Raw genomic sequence first — 13,657 nt, 5'->3', positions numbered from 1 at the left:
AAATATCTCTTTTCTGAAAAGGGATCTATACTAAGATTTTGCAAGGTTCATTTTAATAAAAAGAAGGCCACGACATAATCCAGTATTTGAATAGTTAGAATTGGTGCAAGGTCAGTTTATTCCAAAATCACTCTCAAGGTTCTTATGTTTCTGGTAGATTCATCAAGAATAGTTCAAACATTGATTAAACTCCAATTTAGGGAAAATACTCTATAATCTCTTATCTACAGAAATAAATATAGTTCCTTATCTTTAGGAAACTTACAGGCTCGAGGGGAACCAAGAACAGGAAACTGAAATATAGTTTGTTAGTAAAGGCCTTAAAAGCAAAATGAACAGGGTGTTCTGGAATTTCAGGGGACGAACGTTTACCCCTACACCTCCAGCTTCAGGGAAAGCTTCCAGAAGGAGAGTATACCTGAACTGAATAATAAAAAGTGGGTTAGATCTACAGAGGTTTAAAAAAAATGGGAGAAAGAAACAAGCCCCCCGAGTATAAGCAGAAAAGAGCATGAAAGCAGAGTTCTCTTGGTAGCTCATTGTTAACAGAAGTGTGAGCAAGAAAGTAATCAGTGAAATATTCTGACAGACAAAAATCAGATCACGAGAGCAGATGATGATGTACAATCTATTATACTATGAAGGCTTTGGGTAGTCTCTTAGCAAACAAATGCGCCCAGTATCAAAACTCTGGGTTAGACAGTAAATGGTGGTAAAAGTCACTTCCCAATTAGTATGTCTGCTCCTATTTGTGGCTGTGATTCTAGAAAGGTTTCAGGACATGAAATGAAAGACTAAAGCTTAAGGGCACTTCACATTTTACTAGGCAGTAGTATAACACAATAAGAAGAAATGTCCCCTACTGTCATGCATATCACAGGGAAAAACAGAGTCTCTCAATGGGGGCACCAACAGCAAGTGGGGGGGGGGGGGTGAGTTATTTGTTCTAGTAGCCTCAAGTAAGGCATTGCAAAATGTTTTAACATTCCTGTGTCCCAATCACTAAATGCCAGTGGCAACTCCCATTTCAATGTGACAAATGAAAATGTTCTTGTGTGTTTTCAAATGCTCCGGGAAGGTGCCATTCTAGTTTAGGATCATTGGCCTGGATGGTAAATACCCATTAAATACATCATCTTCCCAATTAGAAACCGAGTTTATAGAGCACAGGTCTGTATCACGTTAATATACCATATAGTAAAATATATCTGATATAATCACAGAAAGATAAGTTGATAATTTTGGTAGAACTAAATTCACATTTCAGTTCTATCATATGTGAACAACATGTTAAGAAAGTTGAGTTCATTTCTCTTAACTTCAGATTCTCCAAACATAAAAAGCAGGCAACAATGCCCACCTTATATAGTTGAAATGCTGAATAAATAAAGAGCACATATAAATAGACTGATAAATTATAGATGCTCAATACACAGCTCTAGAAATTACAGTTCCAAATGTCTTCTTTTACAGTAGATGAAATTAAACCACATTATCTAAGAGACTTGCGCCAATCCCATAGAACAATGAATGTGCCCCCCTTCTTATCAACAGTGCCATGAAAGAGGCTTAAAGTTTATGTTCCTAATTCCACACACCAGGAAAGAAAAGACTGATTTGAAATTATACACATTCAAGTTAGAAAAATGACTACTAAATTCTGTGAGTAATGATACACATTTTTTATATTTACCTGCAATTTATAGCTAGCAATGTCAAGTATTTAAGGCTAAAGTTAGTCTTATGTAGTATATATATCCTTCAAGCCAAAAATTCCATAATGCTTAATAATGGGCTAAATAAAACACTTTAATGCCTGTATAGCAGAACCATCATTAACATGATAGAAAGTTTAAGTGGTGAAATAATTTATAATCAATGATAGACAAATTATTAATAGTCCAGATATTGAGAAAAATTCCTACAAATTGAGCCAAAAGTGACCACAGAAAAATTAACTCATGAAAATTTGAATAGGGTTCCTATCTGTCTCAGTCAGTGGAGCATGCAACTTTTTTTTAATGTTTATTTATTTTGAGAGACAGAGGAAGGGAGGGAGAGAGAGAGAGACAGAGGAGTGGGGAAGAAGCAGAGGGAAGGGGAGAGAAAAAAATCCCAAGCAGTCCCCATGCTGTCAGCGCAGAGCCTGATGTGAGGCTCAAACCCACGAACGATAAGATCATGACCTGAGTTGAAATCAAGAATCAGATGCTTAACTGAACCACCCAGCCACCCCTTAAATAAATGATATGGAAACATAATTGGTCATAGTTTCTGGCTATGATATAGGTTCAAAGTTAAAAGACTGACAACCAAGTACGGTTGGTGTAAGCACCAAGGAAAAGAGCATTCTTTTCAGGTTCTATTGGAAAGAGTGCCTCCTGTAACAACTTTTCTGATAATCAAATTGACTGGACCTGTTAAAACTTACAATATACATCTTTTATCCTGAAATTTTACTTCTAGGTATTTATCCCAGAGTTATAGTAAGACAAACATAAAGATACTTGCAGAAGTATTCTCTGCATCATCACTCCCTCTCTTCAGAAAGCCTGCATACATACTATCTCCACTGCTCCTGCTACGTGCTCCCCCTCTGGTGTTCCTCCTCTGCCCCCAAACATAACTGATTAGAAAAGCAAAAGCCCCTTGACTAGTATCAACCAGATACTGTTTCTCTCCTTGGAATTTGGAAACAACAGTGAAAATTTTAAATAACCTCAGGTTGTGAAGACATACAGTAACGAAACAATCATCTTCCACCAAATAACACCAAGACAAAGACTGCCAGGAGATGCCAATGAGAAGCTAAGACAGTGAAATGTGCCCAAAAGTGACCCCAATTCATTTCTTCTTGATTCCAGGCTCTAAACGAGGCCAAACTCTGCTGAACATCCCTAGGTTCTCTGAAGTACATCTATCTAGGTTCTCTGAAGTACATCTATACCCTGCTAAGCCATCTCTATGTTCTCAGACAGCTTAACTAGCTATATCCTGACACAAAACAATGAATCAGACATAGTTATTCCTCTGTCTTGTTTATGGTATTAGAAAACTGTAACATTCCCATATGCCCACAATTAGAAAATCAGTTAAATACCTGAATCTTGTAAAATCATAGAAAGAGAACACAGACCTATATATTGTCTTAGAAAATAGTCATGACATATTGTTGAGTAAAGAAAAACAGTTTACAGAACACCATCAATTTAATATACATGCACAGAGTGATATCTGGAAGAACAGTGATCTATTTTTTTAATTTTTTAAATGTTTTTTCTTTAATTTATTTCTGAGAGAGAGAGAGAGTGAGACAGAGCGAGCGAGCGGAACAGGGGAGAGTCAAAGAGAGAGGGAGACACAGAATCCGAAACAGTCTCCAGATTCTGAGCTAGCTGTCAGCACAGAGCCCAACGTGGGGCTCAAACCCATGAACCATGAGATCATGACCTGAGCCGAAGTCGGATGCTTAACCGACTGAGTTACCCAGGCACACCAACAGTGATCTAAATGTAACAAAATTTGGGGTGCCTGGGTGGCTCAGCAGTTAAGCGTCTGACTTTGGCTTTGATCAGGTTATGATCTCGTGTTTTGTGAGTCTGAGCCCTGTGACAGGCTCTTTCCTGACAGTTCAGAGTCTGCTGCCTGCTTCAGATTCTGTGTCTACCTCTCCCACTCTCACTCTGTCTCCCTCTCAAAAAATAAATAAACATTAAGAAAATAATAATAATAAATGTAACAAAATTAATTTGTGTAGAAACATCAAGTAATTTATTGTTTTCCAGAATTTCCTATATTGTTGGCTTTTCATTGAATATCTCTCTCCTTTTAAATAAATCAGGAAAAAAATCAAATTTCTACACTTAGAATAGAAACAGAAAAGAAGAGAAAGAACAAGAAGAAAAGGCTAAGTGATCAAAGGACTAATTTTTCAGTTCAAACAAAAGATGGTTTGATTCCTAAAGGAAGGAAACTCGGACATTACTATCAGCTTTCAAGACCAGGGACAAGCAATGAAACCATATTGTTGAAGATTTGAGTCTCTAGTAGGCAGGTCTCTTTTTTTTTTTTCCTAAGTACATAACTTATTTTGTAAAGTTATTTGAAACCACAACAGGAAGACATGCAAGAGTAGAGGAGTTATTTTACTTAAATACTAAAGGTATAGCTTTTAAATGTGTATCCTGTCCCCTAGTTATTCAGAAACAAGATGCGGGGGTGGGGGTAGAAATCTATACACACCAGCCCTTCATCTCTGCTCAATTTAGCTCTTCTGGTGGGCAAAGAACTCTTTATGGCAAACATCCAAAGCATCCAAATTTCAGGCAGCTTGGCAGCCCTTTCAACCAGGTCAGTCCTAACAGAGATTGTAATCAAGTCTCCCACTATGAATATCATTCACATCATCAGAGCAGGACTGATCACGGAGTAGGTTGTATCACTGCACACTATTGACTGGGGATCAATTTTCAGCTTGAGAGACTATGAAGAACAGCACACATTAAGGCAGGTAGAGGACCAGGAGATTTCAATGTGTAACAAACCAAACCCAATGAGGCCCTCTTTGTATAAAGGCTGAAAACACTAATAATCACAGCAAAATTTAGGATGTTTCTTACTTGGACTCTGCTAACCAGAAAGTACAAACAAGAAATGTTCTCTCTTTATTCGTAAATGATCAAAAAAATTGTTTTTGATTGACTATTGACAGAGTCACAAGGTTCTATAACTAAATAATACTATCCCAAACTAAAATATAATTCAGTCAATATCGGACCAATTAGCTTTCCAATAAGTCGGAATTTCTCTAAATCCAGCATTTTTTTAAAAATGCAATGAAAAAGCACTTGAATGAGAAAGCATGCACTTGTGCAAAAATAGAAAAAGAAAACAAGCTAGGAGCACATTTACAAGGGATGTTTATGTTCTTTGCCTCAACCAGCAAAATGAAGAAAAGAGGATGATAGAATTCAAGGTGTAGCTTATGCTAGATATAATGTTTTTGAAGACTTGGATGTACTTAGGTTAAAAATAAGGACAATGGAGAAAAAGAGGGAAGCTCTAAGAATATTCCTAACATATGGCATTACATTAATAAATCTATTGGGTGCTTTCACTTTGTGCCATAGTGACTTCTTTTCTGAATCATAGCATGGAGTAAAATGAAGTCAAAACAAAGCACAGCATCCCTGTCTTGTTTGAAGTAAAATGTATAGTTTAGTTCACTGAACACCACTATTTTCAATATTAGGAGGTAGTGTATTAAATTTGAGCTCTGATATAACAGTTCACATAACCCCGTATCAAATAAATATGCTTAAAACTATCTAAATATATATTTATACTGTGGACCATAATAACTTTATTTTAGCATCTATGATAGCCCAAAACTACTCAAACGTTAGGGGGTACATTTTCAGCACAGCATGAGCAGATTTAGCCCAGAGATTCCCATTAACATCAATGAGAGTTACATGGTTCAATCTTAACACACACTATGTGGAAAATTTACCCCAAAGCATCAGTCCAAAAGCTCCCCCAAAGAAAGGAAATTTAAAATTTCCAACACAACTCTGGCTTTTTCCAGTATAATTACCCCTTTACCATTTAAGAGCGAGAGAGATAGCATATGAGCCAGGAAGAGGGGCAGAAGCAGAGACAGAATACTAAGCAGGCTCCATTCTCAGCATGGAACCCCATGTGAGACTCAATCCCAAGTTCTTGGGGTCACAACCTGAGCCAAAATCAAGGCTGGATGCTCAACCAACTGAGCCACCCAGGTGCCTCCCCATTAACCATTCTTAAATTTATAATATAAATTGGTATTCTTTCCCTTAACCTGAGTTGTTTAATCTTCAAACAATGAAATAATTTAGTAGCAAATATTAATGACAGTTCTGTTCCCTATCAATCTCAAAGAGAAAGAGAAACTCCTCAAAATATTTTAAAGATTTCACTCAAAAACTTTGCTGTTAGATAGCTAAATAGTTTTGTGCTTACCAAAATATAGTATATTAACTATATAGCTTTCTGTTTACTGTGGATAACCTTCAGTGCAAAGGGAGCATTAAATATTTTTGCATCTTATTTCTTCAACTTTCTGTTTTACATATTTTCCAAAGTTTGGGCTCACAAATTTAAATTTGTGTTTAAATTTAGAGCTTATTGTACAAAAGTAGTTTGTCAAAAAATCCCACTCTTGGACAATACCAATACTCACATAATTCTCAAGCTAAATATAGTCTCATATCAAACTTTGAATTCTTTTTTTTAATTACATTTTAACCAGAAAAAACATATAGCTGGATATATAACAACACTACAAAGTAATTCTTAATTAGAATTAAATTCTTCTAAATAAAATCTCCTTAATAATGGTTTGTAGATTTTGCCACATACGTAATTTGAACTACTACTAGAAGTAATATTAGTTTGCTAACTAAAGTGTTCTTGATTTCTATCTTTAATAATAGTCTTAAAATAATCATGATTATAGTTTATGAAAAATATCTAATAAAACATACCAAATGACCATATACTTCCTTATGTGTCTCAGACAACATTTAAACAAAGTGAATGTATTGCCACATATATAGCTCCTTAGTAAAAAGACTGGAGAATTCATCCTCTTACACCCAGCTCATAGCAAATTGTTGCTACTCAAAAATGCTTCCTGTAAGATTTTGTTACATATGCAGCATTTTTTAAATGAACAAAATGTACTTTTTTTACAATGACAAAAACTTTCCACGTATATGAAAATTATGGAGAAAAAGTTACACGTAAACTTTAACTACAGAAAATGACTTCATGTTTATGGAGATTCAAAATTAAATTTCTTGATTAAAAACAGTTTATAGAGGATATATTTTTTCTGTAACAATGAAAGAAGTTATAAATGTTTATTTTCCTATACTATTCTCAAATAAGTGCCCATTTGAAACCTATATGCAAATCACAGATTTCCTAGAATTCCCTCTGAGACACAGACAAATCAGTTTGTTTCATTACCTGCATGTGGATTCCAATAGGTTATAATGGTTCTGAGGTCAGAGGACTCCTTCTGTGTGATAATACATACAAACAATGTGGCCAAAGAGACTTCAAATCCCTCTTAAAACAGTACATATTAACAGCACACAAACACCAGAAATATCTCACTCAAGAGAGCAAGTAACCTACAAACCAAGATGTCAGGTTTCATTTAGTTAGGACTATTTATGTTGGAATGAAATATACTTGGTTTCCAGTCCCAGCTGAGGGCCCTACTTCCTTCTCACGTGTACAACCACAGGCAAGCAATTTAACTCTCTAGGTCCCGATTTCTTAATTTCTTATATGCAAGTTATAGTTTTTCTTAATTTCCTTATATGGAAGTTATACTTTTCAGTGTAATAGGTCCTACTATTCCTAAGGGACAAAATTCTCGGCAATATGTCAGTAATCAGTATTTGTTTTCAGGGGCACCCAGATAGCTCAGTCAGTTGAGCATCAGACTTCAGGTCAGGTCATGATCACACAGTTTGTAAGTTCAAACCCCACACTGGGGCCTGTACTGACAGCTCAGAGCCTGGAGACTGCTTCAGATTCTCTGTCTCTCTCTCTCTCTACCCCTCCCCTGCTCACGCTCTGTCTCTCTCTCTCAATAATAAACAAACATTAAAAAAATATATATTTGTTTTTACTCACTGACCCCCTTGTCTTCCTCTATCACAGTAGTTGAAAATGAACTTTTTACATAATAATTTATTAGATATAGTTTTACTCCTCTAATTTACTTCATATATCTAGTAACAAAAGACTACCATTAAATAACCAAAAAAGATCAAGAATTTTGTTAGAATAAAAAGGCTAGAATATAAGATGCAGGGGCACCTGGGTGGCTTAGTTGGTTAAGCGTCCAACTTTCGCTTAGGTCATGATCTCGCGGTTCGTGGGTTCGAGCCCCCCGTCGGGCTCCGTGCTGACTGCCAGGTCAGAGCCTGGAGCCTGTTTCAGTCTGTGACTCCCTCTCTCTCTCTGACCCTCCCCTGCTCACGCTGTCTCTCTCTCTCTCTCTTTCTCTCTCTCTCTCCTAGAAATAAATAAAACATTTAAAAAAAAAAGAATATAAGATGCATAAGGGCAGAATCATTTGTATTTTAATTTGTCCTCAACATCCAGAATTAGTGAACATGCTAAACAAATATCTGTTCAAAGAAAAAGAAAAAGGAAAAGCTAGTTAAGCAAATGAGAATTCACATACAACGTTGAAAATGATAGTTTTTTATTGAGCTACTAAAAAAGTTCTTTCTGCTCACATTTCAATAGTACTTCTGCCTTAGTATATGAGTTATGTTAATATCCATATATTGAACTACAACATAAATTAACAGTGCAAAACCTGTTATAAATTTTGTATACAGTATTTTTAAGGGGAGTGCATTCAGTGAAATCATCTGTAAAGTCAGAGTTTCACACAATAAAAACTCTATTAGAACTATGAGAATAAGGTGATTATTTGAAGCTTGCAGAATTTAACATTTCATTTCACATATGGTTTAATGGATTATATTACCCAGGTGCTTGGTTAAAACTTAGCTTCTTCTAACTATGCCAATGTAAGTACTAAATTCACAGCATTTGTCACAGAGAGGAATTGTAAGAACTAAGACAGAAAAATGCAAAGACACTTAATATGCAGTCATTGCTATCAAAATCTTAAATCTAAAAAATGCACACCAAAGTGTTCTATAAATATTTTCAAATCCAGTATAAAACAGATATATCACCTATGCTGTTTCCATACTTGTGTGCTGAGCTGCCAGGTCCTAACAGGTGAAATATTTGGGAGATTACTTCTCATTTCCAACAATAAAAGTTATAAACACACACGAATCTATGCCTCAAGTTGAACTTGTAATCCAATCTTGTTTTGCTTCTGATTTTCTGAGATGATTTAATGTTTGATTATAGGGCTATATATTCTTAAAAATAATAAGCCTACCTTACTATCTCTTTTTCTAAAACTCCCACCTCCTCCTTCAAATCAGGAGAACATCAGAACACAATCAAACCCTCCCTCAAACACTCTTATTTTAATATATATTCATTAACCTTTCTGGTGATGCTTTATCTCTTCCTGTTTCCAAGCATGAAATATCTTTTATTTAATAGGTACTTGTGTATATAAAGAATATGTCACAGTGTCTCCAGATTGCAAGATAATGCAAAATAGGAAAAATGATTTATGCTGGGTTGCACAAAACCTAAGGCAAAGCTGTGGAACAAACTGATTATTATTAGATCTATCTCCTTCCCCCTAATCAATTTACATTACTTTATGTATTTATTTATTTTGAGAGAGAGTGGGTGCATGCATACGAGCACAGGAGAAGCTGCAAGGGGAGAGGGAGAACCCTTAGCAGGCTCCACACTCAGTGCAGAGCCTGCAGTGGGGCTCGATCTCACCCTGAGACATGGCCTGAGTTGAAATCAAGAGTCGGATGCTTAACCGACCAAGCCACCCAGGCACCCCTACATTACTTTTAATTCTCTTAAACAGCTACAGTTGAAATCTATGATCAAAAAGTAACAGACAAATGAGTAGATGTCTTGATATGTGCTAGCCACACTTCTAGGTACTTTACTCAAAAACTATGAGTTCAATTTACAGATGAGAAAAGTGGGGCAAAATGAAGTCACCTGCCAGGAGCTCAGTTAAAAGGAAGAAGAGCTGGGCTGCCAATTCAGGAGGTTTCACTTAAAGTTCTGGTCACAACAATTAGCACACGCTTCTTGACCACAAAGATCAGTTAATGAGGTAGGCAGAAGAATCCGCTCCCCACCTAACTAACATGTCCCTGCCCTAAATCTCAGAACTTGTAAATATCTTATATTACATAGCAAAGGGAAAATAAGGTTCCAAATGGATTTAAGGATGCTAACCTTTAGATCCTTACATGAGGAGACTGTCAGGATTATCTTAGTGGACCAATAAGGACCAAATTCAGTCTTTGGCAGAGGAGAAATGATTCTAGAAAGCACATGCACATATCTTAGCACTTTCATATTTAAAATTTAAGAGAATTATACAGACATGAACCCCTTACCATATGCAATTGCTGGGGATCTGCATTTATCACTTAATGATGTAATTAATTAATTATTTATATGACACTTGATAGTTTTTACACAACACTTTCAAACACATTACAAAAAAAAAATTGTTACTCCTATTTTATATATGGCCAAATTCGAACCCAGTTGGATATACTAATTCTCCCAATACATAAGTCTCATAAATGGCAAACCAGGATTGAATTTACACACTTTGATTCTAAATTTTATAGGCTTTTCATGTTCAGAACTGCTCATCAAATGGCACATATGGGAGAAGGGAGGGAAACTTCTAAACCAGAAAAAAACAAAAAAGTCACTTTGCAAGAATTAGTCAGATATTCCCATCTTTTTTTACCTAACTATAAACATGAAAGTATACCCAAGATTCATAACCAGAATTAAAGATAAAGAAAAACTTTAAATATCTTGGACATATACAACAGAAAGGAATATTGTTGTACATATTTTTATCAAATTACTTAGCAATTTATTCCAAATGATTGCAGAGAGGACCAAAATTTTCTTTCCCCGTAATGAAACAAAAGTAAAAGATTGAATTTTCCTTGACTGGTGTTTTTGGAGTTTCCAAAAATGCCACATTTCTATCTAAAATTTTGCTGAGATTTTTTTACCAACAAATAACCCCGGGGGCGCCTGGGTGGCTCAGTCGGTTGAGCGTCTGACTTTGGCTCAGGTCATGATCTCATGGTTTGTGGGTTCGAGCCCCACGTTGGGCTCTGTGCTGACGGCTAGCTCAGAGCCTGGAGCCTGTTTCATATTCTGTGTCTCCCTCAATCTCTGAGCCTCCCCTGATCATGCCGTCTCTCTGTCTCTCTGTCTCTCTCTCTCTCAGAAATAAATTTAAAATATTTTAAAAAATAAAAACACATGCTTGGCTTTATAAATAAATAAATGGATGGATGGATGGATGGATGGATGGATGGATAAATACATACATACATACATACATACATACATACATAAAATAACCCCAGAAAGGAAGTATAAGGTAGTTTCAGTGCTTGTTCTAAAACCAGGCAACCTGGTTCTTAATTACACCATTTACCAGTTGTCATGTGGACAAGTTATTTAATATCTCTAAAGTTTCTGTTTTCTTTTAACTAAAAGGAACATAATAATGTAAGACTGATATCATAATTAGAGAAGTAATTTATAGAACCTGCCAAATATCTGATAACTAATAACTGCTAAATAAAAAGGAGATTTCACTAGCACTGTGACTGTCAACATAATAATCCTATTTAAAATATCTTCAATTCTCTGGAATAATAAATTTGCCAAGGAAAACAACTTCGAAAATTTAACTGAAGGAGTTTTCATATTCGGACAATCTTAGAGGTGTCGTAACTGGGTCAGAGTGTGGTGTGCACTACAGTTTTAATTGTATGTATTGGATGGTGCAAAGCTACTATCCTGACGAAGCTCCCTGATGACACTGAACCTGAAGACTATGTGGAACACCTTTGTCATTCTGTGAACTAGCAGGAGACAACCCCACAGAAGAGAGTGACAACACTGCAGTACACAGTGTGTGTGTTGTGAGTTCTTCCAGAAAGGCGTGGTAGCTCAAATCGTGAGCACTATAATGATATACGCTACTTCATAGTCACAAGTTCTTTTGAGCATTACCTCAATTGATCCTCTAAACAATCTTGACATGACAGCAAGGGAAACACAACAGCCCTTTAGCTGCTGGGTCATCGGAGTTCTGAAATGGTAAAAACTTGGCCCATTAGCAAACTCAGCGTCTCCTTGTCCAGTGTTGCTTGTAATAATCTTTTTCCAAAGTAGATTAAATTTTAAAAAATCATTTATTTCACTAACATCCTATTTATCTTCTTTTTAGAAGGTCCCCAAATAATAGCTCTCTTTTTGAGGTTTTACATCAGGGTGAAAAGTAGAAACGATTTTCAGAAGATATTTTGCTACTAAACCTGTTAGCATGACAGGCTGGAGGCTGACCTAGCCCCTGAATACTCTATAAGGAGAGAAGCTGCAATCTTCACTTTGCCTTTCTTTCTCCAACCAAAAAATATGGCCAGGAAACAAGCTACTTCGCTCTCCACTAATCTGCATTCACATTTCACAATTCATACTTACTGTGCCCTTCAAAAAAGTACCAAACCCAATGCATAAAGAAAAGCCTACTAATGTCTCCCTTATGCAAGAAGAAAAAAAAAAAAACAAGTTAATAGCTTTTGATGTAGAGAGATCCATTTCCAGCCCTCCTATAAACCCCTTAAGGATCCTGGCAGTACATAATGAATGTACTCTAACCACTCTTTGAATAATGACATGGCAAAAGCCTTTGCGAGGTTCATATTAATCTTTGGGTCAAAGTGCCTTCAATCTACTAGCGCACTTGCAAATGGTTCCACCACAAATCTGCTATATATTTTAAAAAGTTAAAATAATTGCTACTTCTTTAGTGGTACCAGCAGCTTAGAGAGTAGTCTGCCAGATCCTCTCTTGAATTTAGCTCTAAGAAATACACTAATATGGTTAAAAAAACATACATTCCAGTTCAAGCCACATGGTTGATAACAAAACAATCACACAACCAGAAAGCGACCACAGTTTTCAGAGCAGTAAGGGAATTAATTTTTTAAAATGTTTATTTATTTTTGAGAGAGAAAGAGAGAGAGAGAGAGAGAGAGCGTGCAAGCAAGTGGGGGAGGGGCAGAAAGAGAGGGAGACAGAATCTGAAGCAGGCTCCAGGCTCCGAGCTGTCAGCACAGAGCCCAACTTAGGGCTCAAACTAAGGAACCATGAGATTATGACCTGAGCCGAAGTTGGATGCTTAATTGACTGAGCCACCCAGGTGCCCCTTCAGAGGTGTAAGGGAATTAGGAAGTCAACAGTGTTTTCATTTCTACAAGTTTCAGGGTTTCATACTTCTCCAGGTAACAAAATACTCCCAAAAGTTAAGTCTCAATTCCTTAAGAAAAACACTTAAAAACAAATCCATTTACACTTTAAAATTTTTGTATTATCAGGAATTTAACAACTAATTATCTTTAACAAAATTTATCTTGGGTATGAGACATTAGAGACATGGCTTACGCCTGGGTGGCTCAGTCGGTTAAGCATTCGACTTCGGCTCAGGTCATGATCTCATGGTTCGTGGGTTTGAGCCCTGCATCGGGCTCTGTGCTGACAGCCAGCTCGGAGCCTGGAACCTGCTTCAGATCCTGTGTCTCCCTATCTCTCTGACCTTCCCCTGCTCATACGGTCTCTCTCCCTCTCTCAAAATAAATAAAACATTAAAAAAAAGAGAGAGAAATGGCCTAAAACTGTCTACTTCCCTATTCCTAGTTCAAAAGGAAGGAGGGAAGGGGCAGTGGGAAGAGGGACAGAGAAAGAGCGGGAGGCACCACACTGTATATCAGACACTGGATACACTCACAGAAAAATGGCTGCAAATCGTTAAAATGATCCCAAGGTGAACAGTCCTATACACATAAGAATGACACAGAACCAGATGGAACAATGCCAATTCACACCCTGAATCAAACTAACTCTTTTCATAGTTCAC

General features: G+C 36.5%; 1 non-coding gene across 1 annotated transcript; it reads left to right on the top strand.

Moving 5' to 3' along the window:
• Positions 1 to 10,753: 10,753 nt before the first annotated feature.
• On the top strand, positions 10,754 to 10,838 carry TRNAQ-UUG. The gene has a single exon. It is a non-coding gene; the product is annotated as a tRNA-Gln (tRNA).
• Positions 10,839 to 13,657: the final 2,819 nt, after the last annotated feature.

The sequence above is a fragment of the Hyaena hyaena genome, unplaced genomic scaffold, assembly GCF_003009895.1.
Source record: "Hyaena hyaena isolate Hyena2069 unplaced genomic scaffold, ASM300989v1 scaffold_687, whole genome shotgun sequence".
Lineage (NCBI taxonomy): Eukaryota > Metazoa > Chordata > Mammalia > Carnivora > Hyaenidae > Hyaena > Hyaena hyaena.
This window is presented reverse-complemented; position numbering and strand designations above follow the sequence as displayed.